The sequence below is a fragment of the Varroa destructor genome, unplaced genomic scaffold, assembly GCF_002443255.2.
Source record: "Varroa destructor unplaced genomic scaffold, Vdes_3.0 BEIS01000007.1, whole genome shotgun sequence".
NCBI classification, from domain to species: Eukaryota; Metazoa; Arthropoda; class Arachnida; order Mesostigmata; family Varroidae; genus Varroa; species Varroa destructor.
The window spans coordinates 22,769,202-22,784,108 of record NW_019211460.1 but is presented as its reverse complement, the minus strand read 5'-3'; the positions used below and the strand labels follow the sequence as shown (position 1 = coordinate 22,784,108).

Here is a 14,907-nt window from a genome sequence, read left to right as displayed (position 1 = left end):
GTAGGATCTAACGAATTGTAATGATAGTAAACATTCACTCATAATCAATTTTCTTATAATCGGTAAAAAGTTCCTAAAACAATATTAGCACACTTTAAGTATAGGTCAACTTCCTGAATTCATGTCCGGTTCAAATAGCTTTTCACTCCATTGTTTTTCCTCGATCAAGCTTGAAGACAGCTTGCGGTGAAGGAGGTCCAAGATAACTAGCAATTACAAACGTCCCTTGTTCCGATGTTGTCTTAGCTGGATGCACTCATCCACGAATATAGTAAATTCATAAAATGAGACTCTAGTCATTGTGGTTAGATTCAAATAAATAGAAGTTCGTTATCACAATCTTCGGAACATTTAGTAATCTTCATCTTCAATGATGATTCAACCCACATGATTGCTAGCACGATCAGGTCAGGCTAACCTGGACGCGAACACCTTACGTCCGCGTGATGAGGAGTTCGTACAGACGGCTAGAAGGACCAAAGCTTCTATAATTCGTTACGCTAACATCAATACACCAACCAATTTACATAGCAGTTTTCGCAGTTCTTTTAGAATAAAAGTTCAAATACGTTAACTTGCGTAATTCGAAAATGGGTATAATACTTTTAACGCAATTATAATGGGAATCTATAGAGAGTCGCTGTAGGAGGACTATGATAATGACGGAATATTAGCTACCAGCAGTGTCTAACAGGTTGGTTGAGCAACGCAGATGTTCTCACTTACTTTAGGGTGAGATCTATTTAAGATGGCATAGTTATATAGGGAGAAAACATTTAATATGCCCGCTTGAGGAATCAGGATCATACGATGGGCTGCTGATGTCTAGCTATGTCTAGCTCAGCATTGATAGTATCCGCTCCCGCGTATCTTGAAAGCGTGCTTGGAAATAAAGTACTGCTCTATACTGATGAAACTTTCTTCAATAACCCACATGTATGTATCGTGAAGTATAAAAATGTAAATATTCTTACTACAACTTTGACTGCAATGATTGTATCTTCACAACGTACCGATTGTTACCTAGTTCTGCTGGGTGCTCCTGAGCTAAAGGCTATCAATTCTTTACTACCTTCCGGGTAGATATTTGAACCATGAGGATGACTGGGATTTGTTCCTGTACGGCTAAGGGCGTGGTGCAATCCTTTTCAGTTTATTGAAGACCCTTTTGATACTCCTTGCTTAAATTAGCTTGGGTGCAAGTATTACTAAAATTTTGTAGTTCACAATACGATCAAAATTTCTAGTCGACGCATCGCAAGCAATAAGACTAGTGACAAAAAAAAAGTTAATGAAAACAAAAATAAGCCCACACCATTTTGACGCCGCTCATGTGTAATTAAACTGGGTGATTTAACCAATCAGATATATTGGCAATTAAATGAAAAGCGGTATAATTGCGCAGTGCGTACGTACTTGATAAGATGGGCTGTTCAGGGTCGCTATGACATCGGATCCTTAACCGTGGGGTCTCGGGTTCGATACTTATCTGAAACTCTGTGATATATTCAACTAGCGATTTGAACCTTGCACCCCAGCTCACTGTACAGTTGATTTTGACAAGCACGAACGTCATTGTGTCCTCTACCTGTAACGTTTTCGAATTTAGACTAGGCCATGTCGTAGGCATCCTCCGAGGGTTTTGGCGCTTAGAGCTTTTATTTCTTTGAAAAAACAAATAACAAGATCTAATAATAATAATAAAGAATAATAATAAGAAGAATAAATAAAAAAAATAAAGAGATCTAATAATTTTACTATAAGATGAGCAATTTTTATCGTCAATATGCATCATGGTTTTTTCGACGTAACCTTTTAGAGGCCAGTAAATTTAAGTTAGTTGTCTGGAAAGAACTTAGAATAACCATCAAATTCATTAGTTCGTCCATTCTGGTAGTGCGAATCAGCTGTATCTGAGATTCTATTCATTGGTTTCAGCGATTGTGGTTGCTTCCATTTTTAAAAATAGAGGCAAGCTACAGGATGGCCGGAGATGTCACTGATATCTATATTTTTAATAAATTAATTTTAACTTATCGGGAAAAGAGGATCGTTCCGATACTTATCCGGATTGTTCGCATTCGTTTTTTTCAGATTGGTGGGTAAATAAGGCCTGTTTCATTATTGCCTTCCGCTTCCAAGTGCGCGTTTACCGATGGCCGACTCTAATATGGACGCTTTAACGCTGGATTTTTATGGGTTCGAGAGGATCGCAAAACTTCAAGTTTACTTCGGGCTCATAGATGGGTTTATCGGGAGACAAAAACAGCACTTTCGACGCCTGCTTTACTTCGCGTTCTTTGCCGGTGTAAAAAACATATGAAAGCAATCCAGGAAATTAGTTCAGCACACGGGGAGCGCTTTGTAGCGGAAAAGCCTGGTCTGACTATGCACTTCCAGAAGTGGGTCGGCGAATAGGAAAGGTCGAGCCGTGTGCGTTCATTAGACTGAAAATGGTATTCTCGCACTTAGCAATCCGCCCTCGAGAAGTTCCTTTAGATATAACGTATTCGTTGTACGCGCCATACCTACTAAGGGCTGTCTTCGCAGCCGGTTGACCCCGAAGGAAGACGACTAAGAAGTGTTCACAATGCCGGCTTTCTTACTTGACAAACCCTTCTTTGAAGAACTAAGTAAAGTAAAATTTGTATTATTCTTTGTTATATTTGTATTATTTGTAATATTCGCCTTATAAGAGAAGCAATAAAAAGCTCTTTAATAATAAAAAACATCAAGAAAGCGTCAAGTAACAAAAAATATATAAGGGACTGGTAAATAAAAACAAATTCTACATTTGCGCCGAGACTTACAGATGGCTATATTTATATGCCCACATTTCCATATAAAATTTTATTTAGAATTCCCTTTATATGTTTTCTACGCTTGACTTCATCGACGGCAAGGAGTTTATTGTCAAATTTACGAGTACAGGCCTGCATCGATGCGCGTGTGCTCTGCTACGAAACTAAAAAAGGTTTTGATCACACATGCATGTAGTGAATCTCTCAATATGATTAAAGGAATCGAAGATTCATATCCGCACGTTTGTCAGACGTATGCTGAGTTGAGGTCTCTTTTTCATTGAGCTAGTGGACAGAAAATGCGCTAACAAGGAAAAAAAATGACTAACTCTTCCTGAACTGAAGTCTTGCTAGCATCTGTACGTAAAGCGATTCAAGACTCGGGTTCGAGGTACTACACTACCTTTCTTCCACCCGATGTCTCTGGTGAGATATCCGCTATCCTCCATTACTTAGATGATTGAAGTATACGTTTGATTCGTTACCTATAGTATTAAACTTGGATAACTCCAGTATGAATACGAACTGCAATCGTGTAGTTCATTATTCGTGTGTCAGCTTTCTGCAGCCAGCTCTGAAATTAGCTCAGCAAGTCATTTTAGCCACCTTTTGTGCCTGGCTAAGAAACACTCCGTACCTTATGTTCAGGCTAGGGGGCGTACATTGCTCGCCACACGATCAACTGAAACCTCAGTAGCGAGTGAAGTGTTTTAGGATTGCCGGTCAGCTCGGTAATAATACTCGGATTCACAGAACGATTACGCCAGTAGAATTAGCAGACAAACCTCGCTTGGTAAGATAAACTTTTTAGAGCATTGCTAAATCACTTATGTGACGACCGCCGGTAACTGAAAGATGGAGGAACGCCAGTTTTTGCTTCGGCAAAACAGAAAACAGCAAGACGCCCCTGTTCGCACTTAAAGGATTTCTAATACGCCAAGCATGGGTCGTAGCATGCAGGAGAAACTTGTTCGAAATCGATTAAAAAGCCAAGCGCTTCTAAAGCATTCCCATTGCTTAATAGACGCTCTTTGGATGGGTCAACATCATCTTAACTGACAATTGTTAGGCAGTTTCGTAATACGATGTGCTAAACATAAGTCTTTATGATATTGCAGATATGACAAACCAAGCATAAGAAGTCCGTACACAGTTTTGCTGACAGTTCTTGGAGTAGCCACTTATGGCTACCAGTCATCTACGATCCGACTGATACTATGCTTCCTCACGCAGTTGTACAGCGTATTCCAATATGAAAGTTCACACGGTTATGGCCAGTGAGAAAGGGCAGAAAAGGACAATTGTGCTTGTACTAACTCCTTCCTATAGGTCGCCTGATTTCCCTATATTCACCCTTTAGCTAAATATGTTATTCAGTACTTTTTACCTATCGTAACTCATAAACGAGTGAAGATGAAAACATACATCAAAGTCTGTCTTTACTGTTGCCCGATAGCCGCATATTCGATTGAGATGTCCTCACAATTCTATTAGGGTCGACTTCAAACTTCAATTTGCCTTCTCGTCACATTATTTGAAGTTTGGTCGAACTCGTTTCTCTGATGGCCGCTTTTTTGAAGCTACAGCAATAGCTGACATCTACGAAACACGTACGAAAACCACATAAGAGGCATATCTTACACATTTGTATATGACGAATATCTTTATTATTACCAAAAAAAATGCTTACTGCAGAGCGATTCGCACATACATATTGCTACACGAAACGTAACTTCTACTTATAAATTTAATGCAGAATGACTCCATCCGTGCCGTTAGGCACAGCCTAGTGTGAAAATGGCCTTACCATGAAGAATCTGGATCGTTATAAATAATTTGTATACAAAGGCCATTTTTCATTCATATAACCGAAGGAAGCAAAGCTCTTTGCAGAGGAAACGTATATATATACTTTGCTTTATGCTAGTGGTGTATATTTCATAAGTAGTAACGACGGAAATTGAGGAACCGACTATTCGATCCCATACACATGCAGTCAGCTCGGTAGCTATCAGTTCATCGCTTGCTTGTTCTGTTTACTCTGAAGATTGTTGATCTGGGATGTGGCAGAAGTGAGCAATCGTTTTTTATTTGTTAAGCACATAGGATGTTCTGATGAGAGCAAAGTTCCGCTGAAGTTAATTGTCAATGTCGTCATGTGTCAGATATACAATCGGCCCTAGGAAGAACTATTTACACAATCAAATAATATCAAAGTCGCCTGTAAAGCATACAAATATGTACAGAATTGAAACTTATATCGTAGTATTTATTTTGGCTGCAACACCGTACACAATTGAAGTTAGACGTAGAAACAGCTGAGGAACAGTTCTGGCAGCCCCTATTATACAGTTGAAGTACCTCACGAAAGCACCGAGGATAATGTTCATCTCAACTGTTGCGGTAAAATGCGTCAGTGTTGGCAATAATGTATAGCGTTCAAATATGATAAAAAATCTGTGTAGACATTAGATGTTGTCTAGCCTTGCACAATATGGCAGTGCATTTATCTAACAGAATTATTCCAGGTCCTTTCCGTCTCAGCAGTATTCGTATTTTTTTTTGTTCAAAGTGACCCCTTTCATTTGACGGTATAATAAATTTAAAGCCAATCAGCCAAAGCTTAGGGTACCATTTTTCAATGATGGAATTTAGTGTATTATTTAGCTAAAGAATTGTATTCTACTGACTTCAAAGTAACTTTCAACAATTTAACTAACTAACTCACTATATCGACACCGTTTGTATCTGCTCCTCTTCGTCCTATCAAAGGCCGCATTCTGTTCCTGAACCAGACAGTGGTGTTACATTCAGTAAATTAAAACGTACAGTCTAGCTAACGTTGAACGTAGTTCAGTTCCCCTCATAGCCAAGGTTTAGCTGCGCTCGAGATGACCTACTCAGCTAGCCACCTCTGACTAACTGTTCTTTATGCCTTCTTGTAGGCTATTTTAGACGACGTGTTTTGTATCACCCTGCGAGTCATCCTAGAGCAGCAGTCCACTGGACCTTAACATTTTTGTGCAATTGGTGTTTTCTCTCCAGCGTAATGTTCGCAAATGACACGGCTTTCAGAAGTGGTCTAGGACAGCGCAAATGATGTGTTTTCTCATCCGAGCAAAAGGCGACGGGGCCTGCCAGGTCTAGTCACTGCCTCCAATGTCAACCATTCCATGCGGCCAGCCATGTGGGGTAATAGGTCAGGCCATAGCGTCTCACTTGGGTACCTTTTCGCTTTGCGTGCCTGCGTCAGTCCGAAGACACTGAACCTGGCACACTCGCTTGTGAAGCAAAGGTAACACACTTGAGTCCTGCCGATGGCGCGATGCCTCTCGGGCGCTCTACGCTGTCTTTTTTAAGACTCGTCGTAGTTTTGGAAACGCGCAGCGCAAACGGTGAAAAAATGAAAGGCAGCGAAAGTGAAGAGCTCACTTCACTTAGCCCACGCGTTCCGCACGTGCATGCGGAGCGGGCATAATAGCACATGTGGATGTGTGTGTCCATGTATGCGTATGTCTGTATCCATGTGCCGGTCTTCTCGCAGCGAGTGGTTTTAAGGACTGAGGCTTTCTAGTGCGTCGAAGAGCGAACTGTCACTCGCTCGATCGCTACTACGTTGCACTGAAACGCGCAGCACTGGCTCGCGCGCCGTCAAAAGTTGTCGGCGAAAAGGGTTCCATAGAAATAGAGTGGCACGGGATATATAGAGGAAAAGGAGACACAGTTCGTTGTATATGCAACGGTCAGGCCATTTCTTCGTACTACAACTGTAAATCAACAGGGCAGGATAGACGGCACTAAGAAGAACCAAGAAATAGAAAAACGAAGGGGACAGAGGAACTATCCTTGAAACTTGTCATTATCACACAGCGTTGCTGCGTAGTCGAGCAACGTGCTTGCTAGGACAGCTAGCGGTAAGTTCGCAAGCTCACGAGGGTACAAACCGTGGCGAGACCATCCAGGCTGTCATCGACTCCGGAAAAGTGTGAAGATGCTTCACAACGAACATAAACGCTTCGGTCAAAAGGAGGCCAGCAAAAGATTTGGTCAAGAGAAGCAGGTCTGAAACAACAATGGCAAGAGTCGCCAGCCAGCCAGCCCCCGCTAGGGCCACCTGCGTTACTGTTGCGAGTCGGCATCGGCCTCGGTATTCCCAACAGACGTTACGTTACACGAACAAGGAGCTACATCCTATCCTAACTAATAATCTACTTCGTGCTTGACAGTGGCGAAAAAAGCCAGAGTATCTTGTTCGCCGCTTTTGGACGCGAACGTTGCCTTGGTAGGCTATTACCTCGTACGTACGACAGAGGCCACAAGCTTGCGGCTGGTTGGCAAGATACTAAGGCATTATATTAACGTAGAGGGTTCAGACAGGTGGTCAGTCAAATATACCTATGAAGCTAGTTGACTAGAACAGGCGAAAAAGCATAGAGGACATAAAATGTTGGAACATTGGCATTGATTCGCTGTCGTCTGTGTAAGTTTCACAGCGGGGGCCAACTTTCGGGACACACAAAGGGGAGGGGGGTACCGTGGACTATAAGCTTCTCTTCTTGGTTGATTGGCTGAAAAAATGTTCGCCTTAGCAGGACCAGGGAACATTCACGTTTGAGTTCAACTCAGTATTACCAACAGCATATTCGTAAGCTAGATGCTGATCAAGTTCTTGAAAAGGGCGGTCTATGAGGACAAATAAGAGTTCCCAGGCAAATTGTGTAAAAGGTGCTATTAGACGGGCGAAAGCGTCCATACCAAGGTATTTACAAATTGCTAGAAGTTCGACAAAGAATAGGTTGACATTTGCTAGAACACTGTTCCTTACGATACAAGACTTGCTAATCCTATTCCTTAGCGTTCTCTTCTAGCGAAAAAGCGCTGGTATAATTTTTGATCGCACAAATGATGCCTTTTAAAATGCAGTCTGATTGAACCGCGCCGCGTAGTATTTACGTTCGGTGAGTCCGTACAAAAAAATTTTTTGCAAATAAAATATCCGAGCTTTTGCAGTGTTTTGATGTATAGATAGATTGTTTTTCTGTTCATTTGTTTCCGAAATCGGAGATCAAGAGGACCGCACTTAGATTATTTCGATCACAGTCGTCACTGTTGCCCGGTTAGCATCATAATCCGAGCCTAGCCTAAATTAGGCGCAGCTGTTAAAGATTGAGATGCTAAAATATCTATATAAAGGAGAAAATAGATCAATGCCCGGTTCCCATTTGCCATTGGTTAGCATATGCTGAGCTGTTCGCGATCGCCTCCCACATGAACGGGCAACGCATGCGTGCGTTTGATTTAAAGTTAAAATATAATGTAGAATAAGGCATATCTATGGGCAATCTGTTCATTCGTCTCAATTAGCCAACCACACTGAGAGATTGCAGAAAAATGTTATCAAAAGAGCACATAGGCTTAGTATCAAAAATCACTTCTTTTCATCGTACACATAGGGTTATCTTATTCTATATCGAAATGGCAACTGTGTGGAAGACGTGCTGCTGAATAAAGGGCTCGGTTCTCTTGATTCGTCTTTTATTTGTATAGAGTATTTTTTTTAGGATCATTCAACTAGGCTTGGTCCAATGTTCAGGTTTTTCAGTGATTTTCTGTTGGGATTTCAATAAGATTCCGAACAGAAGCTTAGAAACATCTTCAAGGCTATACGCACTTTAAAATATGAAGCTTTTTGACTAAGAAATTATGCCTAAGTGCCCTTCCGTTCTTACTGGATAGCGTTACACACGTGGATTTACAGCACCTTTGACCCATAATAGCTTCTAATAAATATAAGATATTGTGGCATGTTTTTAATTACCTATTTGCGCCGCTAAGGAACATCCACAGTGCCTAACGGTATCTACGTTTATTCTACGTCTATAGGGTTATAGGTGTTTCTTTAATGCAAAAAAAATACGGATTTTTAAGAATTGTTGGCACAATTAAGATTCCCAAATTAGATTAGGCTAAATCGGGTCTTACAACCTCCCATCAGCTGCCCTGCAAAAATACGAAGTAAGGCATCTGTATGTTATGTTTATGTATCAGAGTCGCTTCCAATCTGAATGTGTCAAAGAATGTGATAAGCGATGCATAAAAGCTCAACAGCCCAGTGGCATTAGTGCCAACTGGATACAACAAAAATATCGATTTTTTTAAAAGTAAGGCCGATCTCTTTGGTGGAAGAACTCTAAATGATTCCCTCTCGACATGGAACATCTTTCTTAAATAAAAAGAGCAGTCATGCCTCCGGAAAACGTCTGTCAATTGCGTTTAACCTGTTTTAGAAGTCTATTCTGGATAATTAAGCGGATACAGCAAGAGGTGTCTGGGATACTCTGGAAAATAGGGTGATAAAAACGAGAAGGTTGGGTAAATACAGCAAGTACAAGGTATAACCTTCCAGGCCGGTCTTGCTACCGCTGTTCCGCAACTATTTTAATTAGGTTTTTTATCAAATCGTATTGTTTCTCCATCGCAAAGTATTCGTTTCCCATTACGTTGCATCTTGCCTACTCGGATCACGGAACATCTACCTAACCAAGCTAGACGATATCTTGGTGTCACGAAAATTGTATTACTATTTCCGCGTGTCTAAGCTCAAATAAGAAGCAGCCTGACCTTTTTTTAGCAAGAACACACAGTAATCCATATGCGAGAGATGAGCAGTTTCATCTGGGACAGAGAACAGAGCGACCGTCATCGAAAGGTTAAGTACTTCATCAAGAGCAATGTAAACAGACCTAATGTCAAGGATGGTATAGCTACGATCAACATGCACTACGATGTACGTCTACATTAGCAAAAAAGAAACCCTACAAATATTTGTGTTGGCTAATAGTAATACTGGATAACCACAGTTGTTTCACGCAATACACAGAATAGCTAAAAATAATACTAACAACAACTCCTACGTCAGTTTAGAAAACGTCACTCTAAAGTCTGTATGGGTAGATACACGTAATCCTGAATTTGTTTCGCTCCTACGCATTGTTTTAGGCCGCTATACTATATATAGGGATCGGAGAGCGAATTCAGTTTGGATGACAGTTTTTAGGCTAATGGGAGGTTCTAATATTAGCAGTTCATTCTATGTTGTCGTCATCAACAACACGGCTTTCGAGGTAAACACTGGACGGGAACGGCAGCCGGAGCGGAAAGCGGAAGTTGTAGCAGAGAGATAGTCAGGGACAGAAGGGCGAGAATAGACAGGAAAATACAGGACGCCCCTGTTCTAGTCTGATTGTATTCGGGAAAAACCAACTCTAATAGAATGCGGACATTCTCAGTATGTTGCCATTTTTTATTAGTATTGGGGATGGTGCCTTCCTGCTACCGCTGGATCTGCACGAACCTTTGCACCCTTTCGTCCTTCGCTTGCTTCAAGACGTACGACCAATCGTCGTAAGCGACGTCATATGCCAACCCGGGAAGGGACACATGGACGCGCATCCCAACTGTATCAAGACCTATGTACGTAACCCTGTGTTTTTACCTTCGCAGACGCTTCGGGAACTCAAATGGTTGGCAGAAAGTTGAAGACGGTACCAACCGCAACAACGGCAGCAGCAACACTACGGACTCGTCCACTTACGACTTCGGTTAGGCGTCACATATGCACAATTTTTGTAGAGCATTAAAAGAGATACTTCGGTTATACGTTGGTTGCATTCTAATATTCACAGAATACGCGGATTGAACTTGGGTCGATTCGATAACCCCGGGCGCAGCCATATTTCAAGATATTTTTCCTTGCTTTCACGCTCCCGTTGTGACTTGAGAGCTAAATGGCCGCTTGAAGCATCCACTTAACCTCGATGAATGCTGACTCACATGCTTTCTCTCCTCGAACAGCCCGTTCGTACCAACGACAGCTGGAAATTGCTCGTTGAACCAATCACAGGTAATCTTTCCTTGAACGATGTGTTGGCTTCGTTCCGAATGTTTGTTGAGACGGCTGCAAGTGTCAGGTCATTCTTCGTCGATTGGTCGTGAAAAAGTAATTCTACTCGTTGTGTGGACTGAGCTAAGCCCAAATGAAAGTTACGCCGTCCGGATAGGGAGTTCAAGATGGTGGACAGATGAAGCGAAGGGATTAAAGCAGTTGTCGGTGAGTCTGTTCGAATTGTCGCGATCTCGGTTTATCCGGCAAACCGGCAAAAGTTTATCGATTGACTAGGTAAACGCCATGACGAAGAATCCCGCGCAGACGTTGAAGGAATCTATTGCTAGAGAAGGTGAGGATTAGATGCTGCTGTCGAAAAGAAGCTTTTTCCTAACCTTTCGTCGCAATGGTGACGATTTAAAAACGGAATCCCTGAAATGATTCATTTGGTGGTAAGGGCGAACTCAGTCCAAGTAGATGCTGGCTTTTCCGATGGTTCGCCGCAACATAAACCAAATAAGGTGCAGTGCACAGGAGAGAGCAATTAAACGACTAGAAAACTACAAGAGGAACTTAAATTTTTTTTATCTGTGTCTAGAGAGGATTTTAAATGGGAATCGCTCCACGTATACCGGTGAATTCAGTATGCATAAAATAAACTGGTGGAACCTCCGAGCAATCGACGCAACGAGGAACGACGCAATCGAGATGTCGTTGTCAATGCTGCCTGCAATTATTTTTTTAACTAAAAAGTGTAGGAATGCAACGTTATACGATACCATCTACTTTTCAATCAATTGGTGATTGACTAGTGTCAGTCATAAACTAGTATATATTGTCTGCTTCAACTGAGATTTAGCAGTTACATCCACAATAACTTCTTCGCGCCTGTAAGCCTTGAGAAACCATATGTTATCAGTAGACCAACTAAATAATTGGAGCCGTACGGTCGGTACCGCACTTAAACATTCGTTCAGATTAAGCGCTAAAACCCGTCCTCAATTCTTATACGCATTCAGGTGTCAGTTGAAAAGGATATTTTGACCTGCGCGGTTTATTAGACGCTTTTCAAACGAGCTGCTAGTAGACACTCGAGAGAGCGATCAGCTGTTGAAAGAGGCAGAGATCTCCGAAAATGAACAGTATATGATATTCTTCAAGTCCACCGTCATGTAGTTTGACACAGGAAGACTTTGCTAGGCTTCGCCAGCATCGGCTTGTTGGACAGTTTTACGTAGCTGTGCGAGCTCGCGGACGAAATGAGGAGACCACCTGATCTTAGGCGAGCGGTCTCGCGGAATCGGCCAAGGCCCGGTCAGAAGCAGTACGATGAGCCTGTAGTTGGCCCTGACGAAATGGAGTTTGACGGCTGATTTGGGATCTAAATGGGGCCTAGAGGGGCTGCAGATGAGGGGGTACAGGGTGTTATAGGTGGGGCGCGGTCCATCCGCTCAGAACCCTCAGCGTTCAGTGGTCCGTGAAGATGGAGACCCGAGCTGATTGAACATCCATACATCGCGCTACCACTTAACTGGACTCATTGTGCTAGGGCGAGCGGCTGACTGGGAATTGAGGGTAGACGGGGAAAGGCAGCTGAATTAGGCACGAACAGAGGGGACCCTTGAGGCGACGACCAAACGAATCCCCGACATACCGACCGATAGGCCTATAGCGAAAAAGTACAATGTGCTTCAATGTTCATCAAGTTCCTCTTACCTTAGAGCTGCGATAGATGATAGTATGAGAGAGCCTGAGGCGGCTTGATATGGCTTGGAAGGATACACATGTCTTGTGTGACACTGAGGTTCACAATGGAGAGGACGAGTCAATCGGAAGACAGAGTGGATGCGAAGAGAAGGGTATTGCGCGCAAGAGAGGTAGCAGTCATCGACTGACACGATTAGTGCCAACAACACTTCGAAAAATTAATTTCATTTAGCTTTGCAACAATCGCTTGTTTAGCCGTTGATAGTTGTGGTATACTTTTCTATAGAGGATCAGAGAAGGACCATTCAGTTTTTCAGAGAGTTTTAAAGGTGTCTTTGCTCTACAACCCAGAAAGAGTCCGGAAGGTGTGCGATGTTTACAGAATTTGGATGAAGAACACTGTGATTAATGTCAGTACTTCTATCGAATTTCGTCAACAACGGAAGTTATTCTTCGTCTGTTTCTCTGGCTGCATGCAACGGTCGCATAAGGCACAAACTCAGCATTTGGTTATAATTTAATTGGATTAACAAGTATGTCCCGTTTCTGCTGAACATTTATAACGTCAATAAAACTTCAACAAATATTAGAGATTCAAAATTCCTTGCAATTTTACTATCACCGGCTTCGCACGATTGCAATTTCTACGCAATTGACGTCACGCCTTTTATCCAGCTAATCAAAACAGGCGTAAAACCGGAACAGTGGCTTGATACTTGACATTTCTTAAGCTCCCCAGCATCCGTTCGGCCTTGCACCCTTTCGAACTTGTCTGCATGACATGGGTTTGAAAGGATGCAAAGGGTTTGAGAGATATAAAGAGTTTACATGTTCCTCTATCAAGTATAGCATATATCTGCTTGGGCCGTTACCCCAAACCGACCATTTTTCTGAGGGTGGTGAAGGCCTTACCTTGAATCACGAAGGCGCTCCACATGGCCACATGGCATTTTGGCCAACCGCTCACACACAAGAAAAGGGGGTGTGGATAACGTACGCAGTGTAATTAATGCGTCGTATAGTTCGTGACATCGTACGTCGTTGGAGTGGTTTCCTATTCCCGTCAAATTAACGAGCATTCACTACGCGGCAGGCACGGCGCTGTCGCAGGATCACACGGGCAACTGCTTTCTTCGTCAGTAGCATCTTGAGAGTACATCACCACGGTTATCTCTCATTGTTGTACTTTGTGGGATGCAGCGCGTTGGAGGCAAGCTTTCCTTGTCCTCTTTTCTCAGCATGGACAGCTGCCATCTGACAGGACTAACCTTTTTCAGGCAGCCTCAGCAGCGAGACTAACTAACCCTGACTTCTCGTCTACGCTGGCGCGGATAATGCAGCGTGGGTCGCAGTATGCCAACTGTTAGCCCGAAGCCGTACCGCCGCCAACAAGAGTGCGCAATTCGTGGGCAGTACGGACCGCAGATAGCCTCTAGCACGCTAAGCAAGCCAGCCTTCTAACAAAGATATTCCAAGTGGCGGTGCTGTCAGAATCACAGATTGTTCGGTATGTTATTGGTCTACAATGGCTGGGCAGTTGAACGCCGGGGATTCCATGTGCGGCTGGAAAGAATCTGCCTGTTCTCTGTCCAAGGCGGCCAGCGACGGGCGGGAGGAGTCGTACTGCACAAGAGTACCAAGTCCATTCGCATTATATTGCTATGCTACTACTGCAGTTCTTGTGAGCACGCTCGAACTTCTCTCTAATCCCGCTGCGCGAGTCGGGTAGCCAAATAGGCCCGAAAGCAAGTCAACAGACCAAGCATCCCTCGCTTTTCCCTCCCTAAAACTCTAACAAAGCTGCCACGTCGCGACAAACGGCCCCATATGGCGACAACACATACTAGTCGCGGCTCTATGGTCTCACTCGACTAACATCCGCTGTAACTCAACAACGAAGGCTTGATGCTCCTTCGGCCTATTCGCGGTCGGCGTTCCTCGTGTCGTATACGCACAATGTAGCCGGATGACAATGTCCCAACAAAATAACTCGAGAGCGTTAGTCATAGCGCCTGTTGGTTTACAGAAAGCAAAGATATGCACGAACAGGTAGATGGTTTGCGTGAGAGGCTTGAGCACCACGTAATATACTTGAGGTGCATCAACGAATGAATGGTATTCAGTCTGAGAAATCTTATCGTTCAAAAGTATTCAGTGTTGAAGGTGTTGAATACTATGAATATCCGCAGCTCGTAGGCTTTTGATTGCTAGATGTTTTGTTAAATTAATTTTCTTGCATGTTATTTTGATCTTTTATATTTAATTTTTTAACTATATATATATATATATATGAAAGTGTCGGTCAATCAACCCTGTCTGTGAACAAATGATATCTTCAATATTTGTATTAATTGTAGTATTTAAGAAAATAGGCGTTTCATTATGCTCTAGTTTAAGTGGTTAACTAAATGACGTTTCAAGGGACGATTACGCAAAAGTAAAAGTTCAAGGGTTTCAAAGTACCTATCCGTGCCTTAATAAAGTTCCAAGCGGACATGAACACTTTTTGAGAAA

General features: G+C 42.7%; 1 long non-coding RNA gene across 9 annotated transcripts in view; it reads right to left on the bottom strand.

Annotated features, from left to right (window-relative positions):
* The window catches only part of LOC111254484 (uncharacterized), a 40,331-nt gene extending 26,252 nt beyond the window's left edge, over nt 1–14,079 (bottom strand). For 4 of the 9 annotated variants that reach the window (XR_015316817.1, XR_015316814.1, XR_015316815.1 and 1 more), the window contains exons 1-2: nt 13,306–14,066; nt 1,417–1,588 (exon numbers count right to left, since the gene is read on the bottom strand). This is a non-coding gene — a long non-coding RNA (uncharacterized LOC111254484). Of the gene's footprint in view, nt 1–1,416; nt 1,589–13,305 lie in introns of all 9 variants that reach the window. The other 5 variants (XR_015316810.1, XR_015316813.1, XR_015316812.1 and 2 more) reach the window with 4 other exon arrangements.
* Between the last annotated feature and the right edge of the window lie 828 nt (nt 14,080–14,907).